This window comes from Pongo abelii, chromosome 4 (assembly GCF_028885655.2).
Source record: "Pongo abelii isolate AG06213 chromosome 4, NHGRI_mPonAbe1-v2.0_pri, whole genome shotgun sequence".
NCBI classification, from domain to species: Eukaryota; Metazoa; Chordata; class Mammalia; order Primates; family Hominidae; genus Pongo; species Pongo abelii.
This window is the reverse complement of record NC_071989.2, coordinates 109,107,976-109,124,787: the sequence shown is the minus strand read 5'-3', so window position 1 is coordinate 109,124,787 and position 16,812 is coordinate 109,107,976.

Genomic DNA, 16,812 nt, shown 5'->3' with positions numbered 1-16,812 from the left:
TAAAGCTGAATTCTGTCAGACATTGAAAGAAGAATTTGTACCAATCCTATTGACACTATTCAAAATGATGAAGAGGCAATCCTCCCTAAATCATTATATAAAACCAGTATTAACCTAATATGAAAAACAGGGAAGGACATAACAAAAAAAAAGAAAACTACACCAATATCCCTGATGAACATTGATGCAAAAATCCTCAACAAAATACTATCAAACCGAATCCAACAGCATATCTAAAAGATATTCCACTGTGATCAAGTGGGTTTCATACCAGGGATACAGAGATGGTTTAAGATACGTAAGTCAATAAATGTGATACAACACATAAACAGAATTAAAAACAAAAATCACATCATCATTTCAATAGACACATGAAACGTATTTGACAAAATCTAGCATTTCTTTATGATTAAAATCCTCAGAAAAATTGCTATAGAAGGGACATACCTTAAGGTAATAAAAGCCATCTATGACAGACTCACAGCCAACATTATACTGAACTGGGAAAAGTTGAAAACATTCCACCTGAGAAATGGAACAAGACAAGGATGCCCACTTTCACCACTCCTGTTCAACATAATACTGGGAGTCCTAGCCAGAGCAATCAGACAAGAGAAAAAATAAATGGCATCCAAATCGGTAAAGGGAAGTCAAACTCTGTTTGCTGATCATATGGTTGTATACCTAGAAAGCCCTAAAGAGTCATACAAAAAGCTCCTAGAACTGGTAAATGAAACAATGTTTCTGGACACAAAATTACTGTACACAAATCAGTAGCTCTGCTATACACCAACAGCAACCAAACTGAGAATGAAATCGATAACTCAGCCCCTTTTACAATAGCTGCAAAAAAATAAAATAAAATACTTAGCAAGATATCTAACCAAGGAAGTGAAAGACCTCTACAAGAAAAACTACAAAACACTGCTGAAAGAAATTATAGACAACACAAACAAATGGAAACACATCCCATGCTCATGGATAAGTGAAATAGTGAAATCAATATTGTGAAAATGACCATACTGCCAAAAGCAATCTACAAATTCAATGCAATTCCCATCAAAATACCATCACCATTCTTCACATAACTAAAAAAAGAAATCCTAAGATTCATATGGAACTGAAAAAGAATCTGCATAGCCAAACCAAGATTAAGCAAGAATAACACATCTGGAGGCACCGCATTACCTGACTTCAAACTACACTACAAGGCCATAGTCACCAACACAGCATGGTACTGATATAATAGGCACATAGACCAATGGAACAGAACCAAGAACCCAGAAATACACTGCCTTTTTCCAACATACTATAGTTAAACTTTTGAGCCAGTGGTTTAAATTCTCTTAAAAGTATAAGAAAAGTGCCTCGTTTTTAGTAAATAAGTGTATTTTGACCCTCTTTGTACTTGTTACTTCTCTTATGAATAGGGAATAGAGGGCAAAGGCTCTCTACCTCAGAAATGATGAGGAGATAAAGGAATACTTTTTGCTGTTGATAGAAGGCAAATGCGCTCTGTTAAGTATACTCTGCTAAATCACTCTTTACATGATCTTAAAGAGTGTTTTAAAATCCATAAAATGCCTCAAAAACTACTGTATGAAACATACAAAATATTGTTATCATATGTTCTGCACATTTGAAATAATATTTTCTTAAGATGGAACATAAAAAAATTGCTATTCTAAGAAACTTTTCAAAGTAATTCCAGAGTCCCCAAGGGCAAAAAAAGTTATTTTCTCACATGAGAAAACTTTGACCAATTATGTATGACCTTTTCTCATAATATGACCCTTTTGGCATCACCAACTTCTCTTCACTGAGCCGCTTTATTTTATGGTTTCTATTAGGTTGGTGCAAACGTAATTGTGGTTTTTTTCTATTACTTAATGGCTGGTGCAAACGTAATTGCGGTTTTTTTCATTAAAGTAATGGAAAAAACCGCAATTACGTTTGCACTAACCTAATATATAGTTTCAAATTATTTTCTTGTTTAAGCAGTTTATAGACACTTTAAACATTTTGCTAAAGGAAATATATTGAGAGGAATAAGAAGACAACATGAATAAATGTATATATGGATGCTAAATAAAAAATAACATAAATGGGGTATACAAACATTTTAATTAAGAACTTTGTCAGGCATCGTTATGTCAGGCACTGTAATATATCTGTATTTTATCTGTCTATCTACAGATGTTTGTGTGTGTATGTGTATATGTATAAAATGCGTGTACACACTTATATAATTTTATCTCCAAACAATCATACAACATTATCTCTAAATTTAGGAAGATTAAGTAACTTTCTCAAGATCTCAAAGCTATTAATTTTGGAATAAAGATGTGTAATCCAGATGTCTCTGATTCCAAAGATCATTAGGCTCCAAAGCCTGTACTATTTTATGAACTTCCTAAATGATATATTCTAGTTCTAGCCACTTTTTTCTCCAAAATACCTTACTTACTACCACCAGAATAAAACATAAAATATCTTAAAATAATTATACACAAATTTATTTCTCAAACATCTTTTGTGCCTCTTATTTCATCTAAATAAGACTACATTCCTTCACTATAATTTAAAGATTGCATATCATCTGGCCTCTCTGTACTTCCCTATTTAACTATATTTTCTTTGCATGGACTGTGTGTTTTATTCAAACTGGTGTATTTATCAGCCACAGCTCATGCCTTGCATGTATGTGCCTCTCTGCTTTACTTCCAACATATCATCTCTCATGCATCATTTAATTTTACTTACCCATTTAGATCTAGCTCATGTTCCACCTTCTCCAATCCAGATTAGTTTTTTGTTTGTTTATTTGTTTGTTTGTTTTTGCGATGAAGTTTCACTCTTGTTGCCCAGGCTGGAGCACAATGGTGCAATCTCAGCTCACTGCAACCTCTGCCTCCTGGGTTCAAGCGATTCTCCTGCCTCAGGCTCCCGAGTAGCTGGGATTACAGGCGCCTGCTACCACGCCTGGGTAATTTTTGTATATTTAGTAGAAACGGGGTTTCACCATGTTGACCAGGCTGGTCTTGAACTTCTGACCGCAGGTGATCCTACCGCCTCGGCCTCCCAAATTGCTGGGATTATAGGCGTGAACCACTGCTTCCGGCCTGTTTTGCATTTATATCTTATTTTTAGGGTCTACACTGCAGGCTCCAGAAACTGATTAATTTTTTTTCTCTTGACTAGCTAACTACTATCTCACTTGATGTTTCCTCCTGCTTGGGATATGAAACAGTGTCTCCCAAGACATAGCTATTTATCTATCCCCAATATTTAGGAACCTCCAGAGGAATATGCTTGGGTTCCTTTGATTTTAAACATTTTATATAATTTTTCATAGAAAAAGTATTTAACAACAAAGTGGCATTTTTGTAGACTCCTGATTTGTGAAAAGTTTTTTGTAAGACCTAATAAAAATTCTCACACTTGCATCCACAGACTAGCATGTAAATTCTCACTCCTAACTCCTCTTTAGGACGGAAGTGCAATACAGAACAACTGATGGATCCTGCAGCGTTACACCATCATCATATTCAACATTTGAAGTTTTGCTTGAACAGAAACGATTGCTTTCTTATATCATGATGAACTATAATAGCTGGTTTTCTTTTACCAGTAATTTTCTCTTCAGGAAACTAACATTTACATACCCTAACATTTATCACTTCATTAATTATAAAAAAAATGGTGAATCGAGACAATGTCTGGGCTAGGAAACCATGCTGAGCAATAGGTTGTTCAAAAGTCAAGCAACAAACATGACTGCAAAGAAAACCATCCCAAGACAGCAAATATAATCACATTTCTACTTTGATTTTCTGTTTACTTCAAGCTCAAAATAAAGCTGAATGCATGATCCTTAAACAAAACCAAGCTACCATATATCAAGTCATGAAAGTTTATAACATTTACATAATATTTATATATCTGCTTTCGTCTGTATAAATGATCAATCTTGAAGTGTTTTATGTTCACTTTTCCTAATATAATCTACACCTAAAATTTCCTTTCTATCCACATGGAAACCACTGTGGTGCAAGACCTATCAATTCCATTCTAACCACCTAAGTAGTTTATTCATTCACTGAAATCCTGCGTTTTGCAGACAGATTAAACCACAATAAAACATTACTTTCTTCATTTCATTCTCTCTCTCACATACACACACACACACACTCACACACACACATACATATCGATAGCAATCCAATGTTTTGACAGGAAAGGTCATGTTACTCAGTTTAGAATTCAAGATAACTTTTAACATGTTCCCAAATTTTCCAAATTCTCTCTTTTGTTTTCCTACCTGAATGCTCCAATGATCACATTCAATAAGATCTATTTGTAGATTTCTGTATATGAAAAATCCATTTTCATTTATCCACACTTGCTTGTAATGTGCCTCCAGTCTGTAATGTCATTCCCTTACCCTCTATGTATATTTACCTTACTGATTCCTTTGTACTCAGTTCACCACCACACCACCACCGCCAACAACAACAACCCCCATTGCCCTCACATCCTTCATGGGTTTCCCCTCTGCTCTCTGTGCTATTGTCTGTAACTTTAATATTTCCTACTGATATTTAGTTATAATTGTATGGATATGTGTATAATTCCCTTTCTACTTAAAATTATAACCAAATATCTCTGTAAGAAGAAATGGTGTATTTATTTTATGCTCTTACTGAATTTTATATCTAATACATCTTTGATTTCCCCTTTACAGCGTCTGAACAAAAAGCCACATTAATATAAAAAAATCTACCTTGAATTATTGACAAAGGAAAATTATGTTTTCAACTACTCTGAATGACAAAATTCTTCCAGGATTTATCATATTTCTTGTATATCAATGTTGTTAAGTGAATTAAATATATACTTGAATCAAATGTCAGCATTCAAATGATTATAGTGGCTAGCATTCAATACTGTATATGGCCAATAATTAATAACTACAGTTAAAATTTTATCACTGTATGAAACTTTTGATTTATGTGATATATTACATTTTAATGTAATTTATTAAAATTATAGATGATAAAATATTTTGTATTATCAGGTAAAAAAAATCTTGAAATATATACACATATTTGCTCTATTAAAAGTTGTCACATTTTTATTTATCATTATATTTTAAAGTAACTAAGACTGGAGAGAATTTATGTACATACATACTTTCATATGTATGTATGTATGTATGTATGTATATGATAAGCCTTGTATTTATTATGCTGTGAATGAGGATCCAAGTGACAATGCCAGAGTTCTTCAATTTAGTTTTGATGGTCTTGAATCTGTGCAAAAAGTTTATTAAGAATGAGGAATTGTAAAGAGAGATTTTAAAAGACTTCTAGGTGTGCACACTGTATTTTTTTTTTTTTTTCTGTCTTCATGACGAAGGATGTCTTGACCTAGCTTTTCTGGAAAGGTCTGCGTCTAATACCCATTTGCATCCGGCCCTTTTATCAGTGTCTATCTCTAAGGATTTCTTTTTAAGTTGCTGCACAGCAGTGTCTCAGTGGTGCCACATCGTTCTCTCCTTGAACTGTGTGAAGGACGGTAATCATACAATATTCATAGAGATACCAACAATGAGAACTGTGCTGAAAATAAGGGATAATGTTTTAAAGATACAATATATCTATTTTATGTTCATTTGGTGCCAAGATTCCTGAAGCCTACTTACAAATGCTTTTCTTTGTCACTATACTGACGCTCAAAGTACCTATTTTCAGAAAAGCAGAAATAAGACAGTGAATGTATTATGCAATGGTCTGACCTCCTGTTTTTAGAATGGGCTATATATGACCAATAAATAACTCTCATCCTGCTGCCTAAACAAAAGGCCTTCAGGGGTACCACCATTTAATTGAAAGCAATCTATTGTCAGTATTCTCAAGTCACCTGAAGTTTATTGCTGTTATTATTCAAAATAAAGTGGTTCCTACAATGTCATAGCATTTATTTGGGTCACAATTAAATGTTCAGGAGCAATAGTCCAGAGGGTGAAATGGTGCTTCAGGTTATACAGAATTACATTTTAAATGTGTAAAATTTGAAGAATTTTATCATTTGAAATTGAGGTTATTTTTGTTTTGAAATGCTTGTAGAAGGAATAAAGCTTCTTGGTAGTGTTTTTGGCATTATTTTTTCTTCTGACTTCAGAGTAAACTTTCTAAAATTAACTATTTTTTTAATAGGTGAGAAATTTCATCTAAAGGTAGTAATAGGTATTTTTTAATTCATTAAGATAATAATTTCCATTAAAAAAGATTTTATTTTTCGTGATATCAAATCAAAAAAATGTGGAAAATCACCCTATTGATTCATTTGACTTTCAGTATTCATAGAGCTTCATAAAATGATTTTTTTATACTATATGCCCAAAGGATTATAAATCATTCTACTATAAAGACACATGCACGTATATGTTTATTGCAGCACTATTCACAACAGCAAAGACTTGGAACCAACCCAAATGCCTATCAATGATAGACTGGATGAAGAAAATGTGGCACATATACACCATGGAATACTATGCAGCCATAAAAAAGAATGAGTTCATGTCCTTTGCTGGGACATGGATGAAGCTGGAAACCATCATTCTTAGCAAACTATCACAAGATCAGAAAACCAAATACCACATGTTCTCATTCATAAGTAGGCGTTGAACAATGAGAACACATGGACACAGGGAGGGCACATCACACACCGGGGCCTGTTGGGGGGTGGGGGGCTAGGAGAGTGATAGTGAGAGGTGACACCGTGCTGGCAGTCCTCACAGCCCTCCCTCGCTCTTGGCGCCTCTTCTGCCTGGGCTTCCACTTTGGCGGGACTTGAGGAGGCCTTCAGCCCACCGCTGCACTGTGGGAGCCCCTTTCTGGGCTGGCCAAGGCCGGAGCCCACTCCCTCAGCTTGCAGGGAGGTGTGGTGGGAGAGGCGTGAGCAGGAACCGGGTTTGCATGCGGGGCTTGCGGGCCAGCTGGAGTTCCGGGTGGGCATGAGCTTGGCAGGCCCCGCACTTGGAGCAGCCGACTGGCCCTGCGGCCCCGCGGGCCCCTGGCAATGAGGGACTTAGCACCTGGGCCAGCGGCTGTGGAGGGTATACTGGGTCCCCCAGCAGTGCCAGCCCACCTGCGCTGCGCTCGATTTCTCACCGGGCCTTAGCTGCTTTCCCGCAGGGCAGGCCTCGGGACTGCAGCCTGCCATGCCTGAACCTTCCCCGGCCTCCGTGGGTTCCTGTGCAGCCCGAGCCTCCCAGACGAGCGCCACCCCCTGCTCCATGGCGCCCAGTCCCATCGACCACCCAAGGGCTGAGGAGTGCCAGCACACGGCACAGGACTGGCAGACAGCTCCACCTGCAGCCCTGGTGCACGATCCACTGGGTGAAGCCAGCTGGGCTCCTGAGTCTGGTGAGGACATGGAGAGTCTTTATATCTAGCTCAGGGATTGTAAACACACCAACCGGCACTCTGTATTTAGCTCAAGGTCTGTGAGTGCACCAATCGACACTCTGTAGCTAGCTGCTCTGGTGGGGCCTTGGAGAACTTTTATGTCTAGCTCAGGGATTGTAAACACACCAATTGGCACTCTGTATCTAGCTCAAGGTTTGTAAACACAGCAATCGGCACCCTGTGTTTAGCTCAAGGTTTGTGAGTGCACCAATCGATACTCTGTATCTAGCTGCTCTGGTGGGGCCTTAGAGAACCTGTGTGTGGAAACTCTGTATCTAACTAATCTGATGGGGACATGGAGAACCTTTGTATCTAGCTCAGGGATTGTAAACGCACCAATCAGCGCCCTGTCAAAACAGGCCACTTGGCTCTACCAATCAGCAGGATGTGGGTGGGGCCAGATAAGAGAATAAAAGCAGGCTGCCCGAGCCAGCATTGGCAACCCGCTCGGGTCCCCTTCCACACTGTGGAAGCTTTGTTCTTTAGCTCTTCGCAATAAATCTTGCTACTGCTCACTCTTTGGGTCCATGCTGCTTGTATGAGCTGAAACACTCACCGCAAAGATCTGCAGCCTTCACTCCTGAACCCAGCGAGACCACGAGCCCACCGGGAGGAACGAACAACTCCAGACGCACTGCCTTAAGAGCTGTAACACTCACCGCGAAGGTCTGCAGCTTCACTCCTGAGCCAGCAAGACTACGAACCCACCAGAAGGAAGAAACTCCAAACACATCCGAACACCAGAAGGAACAAACTGCAGACGTGCCACCTTAAGAGCTGTAACACTCACCGCGAGGGTCCGCGGCTTCATTCTTGAAGTCAGTGAGACCAAGAACCCACCAATTCCCGACACAATAGCATTAGGAGGAATAAAATGAATTATTTATAAATTATTTTTGATAACGAGATATGCAACTTGGAATAAACAAATCACTAGTTAGAATTAAATTACCATTGTAGTTATCCAAAGGTATTTTATTTGTCATCTATTTCTTTACCTTTAAAGTTTTTCTACAGAATCTAAAATATTGTAACCTCACAGAAAATGGACTCCCCCCAACCGTAACGAATTTGTTTACAGACACATTTTATAAAATTTGTTCTTTACCTGATTATTCCATCAGCACAGTCTTAATGAAAATATAAAATGAACTTATGCTGCTCAAATATCTATCCGTAAAAAAACATAGACCATATATATTGTATTAATTAAGTATCTGGTCTCAGGATGGGTCTGAGTTCAGCATTGCTATTTCCTCACGAGGTAAGTTTTGGCAAATCACTTAATCTCTTAGGGTTTGAGGCTTCTGATCTATTAAATGGCTGTCATAATATTTAAATAAGGTTATGCCCTGAAAAATGATAAGCAATATATAAAGCGACTATTAATGTTATAATGCTCTGTGGGTAAATTGGTTAAAATATGTATGAGGCTACATTCCATTTCTTGGGATACATAATTGGCAGTGAATTGTTTTCATTTTAGATATTTTCATTATTTTTAACTCCATGAGTAAGTATAGTCATTCCCAGTTTAAAAAATAATATTGGCCCATGGATGATTGAAAAGGGATTAAATATAATACACCTTTAAGTTGAATAAAGTGTTTTATATATTTAGTATATCCATATTTATATTAAAATTGTCATAAAACATAATTTCTAGTATTTCTAGGAAGACAGAGTTCCAGGAAGTTAAAGTGCCTATGAGTAACCAAAGTCAAAATGCAGCTTCCATTGCCAGATTTGTAAAGCAAACTAAGATTTTCCAAATGGTTAGGTGGATAAGTTTACTCTATAAATCCAACATCAGGTCTTAATATTCAGATTTTGGAGTAAACAGCAGGCAACTTCATTTTGGCCTTAGATCCTAAATAATATTTCTAACAAAGTATACCAAAATCTTTCTATTTGCAAGGCAATAGGCACAATATGACCGCTAATAAAACCAATGCTATTATTTGACCCTTTTCTATTTTGTTGTGACATAAGCCTGAGGGAGAGAATTAATAAATGATTAAGTCCTCCACGCTTTCATAATTACCATGATGTGGTAACTGTAAATTCTTGAACCACTGTAGCCGGTGATTAAGTATATACTGTGACACTAAAAAGTATTATGATATTGTCATTTCTGCCACATCAGAGATATGATGATTAATTTTATCTGTCAACTTGAGTGGGTTAAGGGATGCCCAGATCACTGGTAAAACATTATTTCTGGGCGTGTCTGTGAGGGTGTTTCTGATGGAAATTAGCACTCGGATTAGTAGATTGAATAAAGGAAATCTGCCCTTTCCAATGTGGACAAACTCCATCCAGTCCATGGAAGGCCTCCCTGAATAAACAAAAAGGATGAGGAAGAGTCAATTTCCTGCTTCCTTGTGCTAGGACATTTATCCTCTTCTGCCCTGGTGATCCTGGTTTTTGGAACTTTGGCCTGGGACTGGGACTTAGATCAGCACCCACTCTCCCCACTGTAAGTAACACCATTGGTTCTCTTGGTCCTCAGGTCACTGGACTCAGACTGAATTAAATATTGGCTTCCCTAGTTCTCCTGCTTGTGGAAGGGATATCATGGAACTTTTTGGACTCTATAATTGTGTGAGCCAATTCCCATAATAGATCTTCTTTTTATACCTCTCTATATCTTAATGGTTCAGTTTCTTTGGAGAATGCTGACTAATACAGAGATTTATATTCATTGTGAACACATTCTAGATCTATTTATATTTTCTTCTAGGAACCAGGATAAACCAGATTAATCCATAATAGAACAGTGTTCTTTCTCTTCATGACACCCTACACAAATATGTACAAATATGTGTGCTTCATACTATAGCAAGGGAATAGAGAGACAAAATTCCAAAGCAGCTAGGAAAAGGTAAGACTCTAATGAAATATAGAGAGAGTAGCAGGTTAATCACAAAGAAAAATAAAATATTTCCCTCATAAAATACGGTAAGCAAGACAGCAAGACATGGCAGGTGTTGAACAGGATAACTGAGAGAGCAAAGCCTTCTAAAAAATGCAATTGATTAAAAAATAAAATAATTAAGAGTGTGAAGTCTTAACGCACACAAGATTTTAAAAATAATACTGTGATTAGTAATAATGGTCCTGCAATAACAACAACAGCAAAACAACAACATCTATTTTTGCATAGAGTAATATGTAAAAAGGAACTCAGAACCTAAAGGAAAGGCAGAGCAAACATAGCCTGAATGGTACAAGAAAATAAATCTAACCCAGATAAATAATGCTTTTAACTATATCTGATTTCATGTCTAGAAGTATGAAATTAGAAATTGGTACATACTACTTGCAAAGTGGAGGTGGCAGGATGACTTGAGCCCGGGAGTTGGAGACCAGCGTGGGCAACACAGTAAGATCCTGTGTCAAAAAGATAAATGGAAAGAAATTGACATAAGCAACTGAGGAATACTTAGAGTCTGTGATAAAATAACTATACTTATGTTAGTAGAGGACAAACAATTATATTAATTATTTGGTTGTTTCTGTGAAGTCCAAAATTAAATAATTTGAGAAGTTGAATTTTGATACATGGAATGTTGCTACTCATACAGAAAATATCCATAATAGGGATTACTTTAGAAAAAATTTTAAAACCTCCTAAAATGATTTCTATTTTTAAAGCAAATTGACCACAGAAAAATATTACAAATACGGTATTTTTTCCTAGATATATAATCTCACTTTGAATGTCCTTGAAAGATACTTTAAAATAGGGAACAAATTCATCCCCATTCACTTTATTTCTTCAGTTCCTCATTAGAAAATGTATAACGTGAGCTGTTCTCAATGACTATCACACACACACAAACACACACACATGAACACACACAAGCACAAACACATAAATAATAAAACTAGTTCCATTTGGACCTCAGAACATATATCTATGCATAGTGGCAGCTGGTCTTTGGCTTTTGACGTCGGTGACTAATTTCTGCTTATTTATTACTTGCTGTTCTGCAAATGCACAAAGACAAAATAAACATTCAGTAAACACTTGGTAAGTAGCTAAGTATTGAGTAACCACCATAATCTAATGTACTCATGAGATTTTGCTAAAAAAGTAACACAAAATATTTTGCCTTGTGTATCCAGAGTTTTTTTCCAGGTATAGCTCTCTCACTAATACAGAGTTCAGACCTGTAAACCAGCATCTTATAGAACTCACTGAGTAATTCCAGTAGTTTGTCAGTGATCTTCATTAGCATATAGTTTTTTGAGAAAATTATTATATTATCTGCCAATAGTGACACCTGTAATGCTTCCTTTAAAAAATATCCATGTCTCTGATATACAAATGCAACTCTAGGGTCACGTGTCACATTTTTGCTCATGGAAGATTTTTAAATTTTTGTGACAAATTTTAAGCAAGTGACGGTAGGTGTTTTGAGGAAGGGGCTGATTTTCCTTATCTATCCAATTTGTTTGAGGCTAGTCTGAACGATTGGGTGGGTTTAATCTCTTTTTCTTAGTTCCCTCTACATTTTATTTGTACTATTTCATAGCTTTTATATTCTTTGAGTGATATTTATTTGTGAACTTTTGATTTTTACTTATAAACTGGAAGTTTGAGTGTAGAGTTTGTGTTTTACTTTCCTCTATATTCCGTGAAATCTTAGTGACATCAATTTTACATTTTGCAGGTAAAAAATTTGGATAAGCATAATTGAGTGCATTTCAGTTGAAATGGATGTTGGTTGAGAGAAAGCAATGCATCCTATTAGCTACAGCCAAACCATTTTCTCAGATCAGATTTGTTTCCAAAGCTCCCTCATTATTCCCTTTTCCTCTCTCTGCAAGATAAAGAGAGGAGCTAATGAACCCTTAGCAGTCAAAAGACAAATTTCCTCCTCAAAAAGGATAGCCCTGCTTATTCACAGGGGCACACTGTGTGAAGCAACCCTACTCAACCCACCAACAACTTTGTGGACTGGAAATACCTCTGTTCATTAACACATAGGGAGACTTGGGCCAGTGCTGTTACTGGCACAAGCATTCCCATAATGATGAACTTTCTTATTCTCACAGCATCTTTTCAGTAAAGCTTGTTATTTCATATATTTTTTTTATTTTCAAATTAGTTTGTTGGTCAAAGCCTCAGAACACATGAGTGTTCCAACAGTGGCTGGCAGAGATAGTTTTGGATTAGAAATAAGTGAGGTATTTTTTATGTGCAAAAAATGTTTATTTTCAATTCCAGCAAGTACACATGCTGTAGTCTATTTTATACTCACATTTATTTCAGATCAAAGTGTCATCTGATGTAGAGCAGTTCAGTGGGCTGTGCTCTTTTCAGCCTGACAAACAGCAATTTGGTGCAGAAGGAAGTTCTTATTAAGCTGTGGTGGGTTAGGGACTCCAGGGATAAGAGAATTTTCCTAAAAGATTGGCTGAAGCATTTGTGTTAGCTTAATTGTACATTTGCCCTTTGACTAAAATTAGGGATTAAGTCCCCTGCCTGGGAACTGCATCTTAAGTTAGTAAGAAGCTAGATGGCACATTCTAATTAGATCTTTTATATTTCATACTGCCATGAGGTTTTTACCTTGACAACAGCACACCGTTCCATTATGCTCCATTTTAGAAAAGATTTTCCCTTCATACTTTACGTAAGGCTGCCTCTGTCTTATATTAATAGTGGCTCACCGGTTGTGACTATACATTGTGTAGGAGGTTGGCTAGCAATTGAGTTGTGGTTATGCTACATAGAACCTTCCCGTTTCCCTTATTTCATTTTGTCAACTTCAACACAGCATGGCTTTGCTTAACAAAGAACTTTCTGAGGGTCTCAAAGCTGGTCAGGTGGCTCATTAATAATGTCTCTCAATGTTTGCTTGATCCAGTTTGGGCAATACTTCAGAATTCTCAGCATCACCTGAAAACATCTTCAATTTTTGCATTGTTTTGTCAAAATAACATTCTTGAACAGAAATATCTGTTACCATAGAAGCTAAGATTATATGGTGCAACAGCATAAAAAGAACTTAACTAAAAAAAATGGTGATGGTATTCAAAACTGCATATAATATTGTGTTCCACTGTAATATATGTTTTTTTCTTGGTGAACAAGAGAGTACTGATTATTAAGGATTATTTGTGGGAACAGTACTCATTTTGTCTTTTTTTTTTCCTTCTCTAGGAATTTTTATTGTTGCTGTTGTTCTGGATCCTTTGTAACCTGTCCCCGGGAGAAAAAGGAGAGCCACATTCTCATTGAGTCATAATCTCATGTTTCCTGGGTCCCCAAATCCTCCTTCTGATGCTTGCTTGTACTTCATGACTGAGAAATGAGTCACCTATACACATAACTAAGAAAATGACATGGTGTTTTGCAGTTAGGCAAAGTTTCCTGCATAATGGTCATGTAGAAACAAGAAATTATTTCCTTCTGCAGAAAAGAATTCTATATTTGTTTTTAGTTTAATTTCTTTTGAAACAGGGTCTCACTCTGTTGCCCAGGCAACTGCAGCCTTGACTCTTTGGGCTCAGGTCATCCTCCCACCTCAGTATCTTGTGTACCTGGGACTCCAGGCACGTGACACCAAGCCCAGATAATTTTTTGTAGAGATGAGGGGTTTCACTATGTTGCCCAGACTGGTCTTAAACTACAGGGCTCAAGTGATTCACTAACCTTGGTCTCCCAAAGTGCTGGAATTAAAGGTATGAGCCACCACTCCTGGCCTAAAGTAATTCTTTAACTTACAATCTGTAAAATAAGGAAATGAGAAAACTAAGTTCTAAGAGCCCATTTGGAACAAACATTATATGAACCTATAATTATGTCTTTCTCTAAAATAAGAATATATTACTAAATTGTGTTTTTTCTAGGAAACAGGCAGCAGGCTGAAATCATAGAAGGAAATAGAAAGAAAATATAAAATGTCTGCTTAACTATTAATTAAAATGAACACTTAAAAATCTTTAAATTAGACTTTTTCTTAAATGTGTGAAGGCAGCATATATCTCATTCTCTTTCCTGAGGCTTTCTATGGCAATTCTCCTCTATGAGGGGCAATGTGAAATGCATCAATGCTGCTAAACCCTTTAAGCCTATTCCCAAATGCAGGGCTTATCTTCCAACCAGGCTATGGAATTATTTCCCTTTGTATTATAATAATTTCTATAGAAAATTTTATCTCTTTGAGTTTTAATAAGTTGAGTTTATGACTGATATTTCAGACTAAAATAGAATGCATTTTATGGCCTTCAGGCACAGTTCTTATACAGCAAGATGAATAACAAAATCAAATACTTGTCATACATTAAAGTTGAACACAGTTAAAAGTGCTTTAGATACTCAAAACTTACCAGAACTGAAGTTAGCACAACAGTGGAAGTAAAAAATTGCATTCCTTTAAATTCTTATTTGTGACATTAAGATGAATCTATATTTCTTAACTCTCTCATACCCTTTTATATCAAGGGATTTTGCAATATGTCACTTATATAGTGATGGAGGTCTCAAGAATTTCCAACTGGTAAAATAATTCACATGTTATTACCTAGAATTGCAATCTTCTTATCCAATTTTGTACAATTCCTTAAAAATCTATGTAAGAAACCATCATAATAGGTTTACTGTGACTTACAGAATAAAAGAAAAGTAACCCAACATGTAAAATACTTCCAGGAATGCTACCTTCTTTGCAATAGTATTTTTTTTCCTTTTCAACTGTCAAATGGATCTAGAATTTTGACCTGTCCTTGAATAACTGCAGTTCCAGATGAATGAAATTATGATAAGAAAAAATAACATTTTAAAACATGTTTTTAAAAAATGTTTCTATAACTACTCAAATAATAGAGGAATACAATGTGGGAAAAATGTCAAACCTTCCCACATTGTAGTGGGAAGTGAAAATACCATTGTACCTTCATATAATCCTATTTTCCTCCCTAGAAATAACCACTGGTATAGCCTAGTTTATGCATGTACAGAACTTACTGTATTAATTAACAAACACCACACACACATAAACACACATGCTTTTTGATACCCTGTTTCCAGTAGAGATTTTAATGAACCAAATTAGATACGTAATTTTCTCTGAATTGCATTTGATGACAATATGACTTAGAGATTTTCTTGCGTCCGTCTGTTTAAATTTACTTATTTCTTTTAAAATATTAAACAGAATTCTGTGGTATATGTGTACTTTATTTTACTCAACCATCTTTTTTTGATGGCATTTAGTTTGACTTCAAGTTTTTGAAATTAAAATGTATTTTTAAATCTTAGAGTTCTAGAAGTATTATATTTTATTTTTTTCTATTTCTTTGAAAATATAGCTTTTCTTGCATTTATTACTGAAATTTATGTTTTTAATATTGCTTGAGAAATATTTCTGACTTTTAAAACGAATATTCAATTTTCTTCACACCATTTATCGGGTAGCCCATTTTTAACTAACTATTTGAAACTTCATCTCCATCCTACACTATTTTTTAATGTACACGAAAACCACTTTTGGTCTTGCTGTAAACCTACTAACAAAAACTCTTTAACCTAAATTATCATTAGCTATTGTCAAAACTCCATTAAATGCTGTGCAGGTATCAATGTCTCAGTGCCACATGAAGAATATACTTTCTTATAATACAGGTCTTAAATTTATCTCTTTATTTTTCAGCTACTGAGACCTGCCCTCCTCAATTCTTTCAGATATTTGAAAATGATTTGAACGTGGAGATAAGCTTAAGGTAATTAGGCATCCAAGAGCAGTTTTCTTTAAGGCCTGTACTTTGCTTTTTTGAGTCTTCTCAGCATCACTTCCTCTCTCAGAAATTAAATGCTCTTCTACTGCCCCCAGCTATCTAGAAATATGTGTGAAATCCATAGAGACCTCCTGCAGGCCGAGTTCACTTGTCCATGCATCCTTCATTTAATTAAACATGTATTGTTCTTATGCTATGTCTAAGGCACTTCAAAGTAATAAATGTTATATGACATGTTGATGCTACACTGCTACACTGGTGAGGAAGAGAATTAAAGGGCAAATGAGAAAGATAGAGAAGCAAGGATTGTAACACTCCTGGGTCTAGCAGCGTATCTAATCATTACTGCATTGTTAGGGTTGGCTCGCCAAGGAACAGAAATTACAGAATCCCTTATATGGGAAATAAAATAAATTTTAGAAAGGAGGAAAAAACGCACAAGAAAAATAGAAAAATAATATCCACGATTGAGTATTAGAGAAAGCACATGTTAATTACTTATTTTCAGGATGGCAGCTCTGCCTTTAAATCTCAGGATTACTAGAAAGATGAGATGTAAATGCTAATACATACCAATTTAGGGGGAGAA